Source organism: Arachis ipaensis, chromosome B10 (assembly GCF_000816755.2).
Source record: "Arachis ipaensis cultivar K30076 chromosome B10, Araip1.1, whole genome shotgun sequence".
Lineage (NCBI taxonomy): Eukaryota > Viridiplantae > Streptophyta > Magnoliopsida > Fabales > Fabaceae > Arachis > Arachis ipaensis.
Window position 1 is genome coordinate 126,119,714 of NC_029794.2, and position 2,000 is coordinate 126,121,713.

General features: G+C 32.2%; 1 long non-coding RNA gene across 1 annotated transcript; it reads right to left on the bottom strand.

Annotated features, from left to right (window-relative positions):
- Positions 854 to 1,650, bottom strand: LOC110267781. The gene is made up of 2 exons (XR_002355693.1): positions 1,537 to 1,650; positions 854 to 1,109 (listed from the first exon to the last, which is right to left on the bottom strand). It is a non-coding gene; the product is annotated as an uncharacterized LOC110267781 (long non-coding RNA).

The window sequence follows — 2,000 nt, forward strand, 5'->3', positions numbered from 1 at the left end:
TTTTTAAGTTGTGGATAGAATATTTTATAAATTTAAAATCTTAAAAAAATTTAATTAAAATTTTTTAAAATAATAATTTGTTTAGGATAAGTCTAGAGGTCAGTATTTTTGTTGAAATCTGGCCAGCACTTAACCATCAAAAGAAAAATGATTAATCCTATATTATTAGATCTCATCTCACACCATTAAAAATATTAATGATAGCTAATTGATGACTAAACATCACAAATTTTACTGGCTCCTAGCACTCATCATTTGTTTATATATGTACAGTTCATAATTGAGTGGGGTTAAAAAAATTGGAGGCAAGTTCCTCGCATGTCTGAGTATGATAATTTTTGAAATACATTTTTAATAGAATAGTAGAATGATATTTACAAAGATACTCCAACGTCCAAATAAAAAAAATATAAGAAATACTAGATTTAGAATTTGTATTTTATATTTGGAGTAGTCTCGAGCTTCCCATTATATAGTACGAGCAATGACATATCAAAAAAGAATATCGTCATTTATAGTGATTGGATCTTTCCGTATTTAGAGAGATCCTTACCCATAGTGGACTTGGCCCTCTTCTGGGCCTCAACTCATGTGCCCGGAAGTCGTTGCCCGAGGCCAGAAGCCACTGCATATATGCATTATATCGAATATATAAAATTATTATTATTATTTTTGTAACAAAAGTCCTTAGGTTACTTTTTAGTTTATCTATTATTAATTTTGCAGAATGCAAAAACAAGAGAAAAGTGCATGCACATGCACCACTAGAAATTGGAAAGAAAGAAACTTGCAAGCCAATGCATTGCAAGTCAAAATTTGCCAACTAATTTAGATAGAGACATTGACAATAATATAAGGATAATTTCAATACTCCATATGATTATAAGGCTTAGAGCAAAAGATGAAGAAAACATTATTAATGACATTTATGGCTTGCACTTTCATCTACATATATGCGGAATTTCAATCATCTTATGGTCCCAACACACAGCCTAGTATGGTTTTGATGGCTCATATCTTGCAATAATACAAATGCAACTGTGTCGTCAAAGTCAACTTTCTTGTTGATTATTATGCTTAAGCCTTTACTTGGTTTTTAGCCATGCTTCCTGCTTAATCAAGGGTTGAAACAAACAATGGAAAAAATCTGATTGATTGATATGAAAAGAGTAACAAATTAAAGATACTTTAACTAAAGTTTAAATTATAGTTAAGTGGACCTTATTTTATAAAACGTTCAATAAAGATTAAGAAAAGAATCATACCTCCCTCCTGGTTAAATAGGATTGTCCTCGGTTAAGAGGATACTTATGATTTCATCTAAAGAAAAAAGGTTGCATGTAACTAAGGGGGAAACTCAGGTGCAGTGACTTCACGTGAAGTCGACTTCGCCTGAGTTTTCACCTGTAACTAATGATATTATGTATCTAATGGATACTATGACAGTAACTGTGAGGATTTATCTAAAAGTAGAAAAACAATAATTAATGTATTAATTTTGATGTTATGATAGCGTAAAGAGTTTAATGGACTCACATCCATCGCGAGCCGACGTTTCACCACCACCTAGACCCACCGCCGACCACGAGAGAGACAAGAACGGCGGAGAGGATGGCGTGTTCCTAAAGGAAGATTACATGTAGATAGAATTTTATTGCATTGAATTTATATTGGGAAAGTATGGAAACCAATGGAATATTTGTACACTGCGTATAATGGAGGTTTAGGGAGTATTAGAGATATAACCATTAGTGTTATCTTTTTCCATTAGCTTAAGCCTCTGGGATGAATGGTATCATGACATGCATGGTATTAGAACTCTAGATCCGAAAGGTCAAGAGTTCGATCCTTAATGAACCCCAAAATCAGCTTAAGCTATTGGGATAAGTAGTTTCATGACATGAGATATTTATTATCCCTAGTATCCAGATGGTTATTCTGAATATTATGGGTGATGATCATTTTAATAAAATTATATCTTTATTACTTATTTAGCTTTT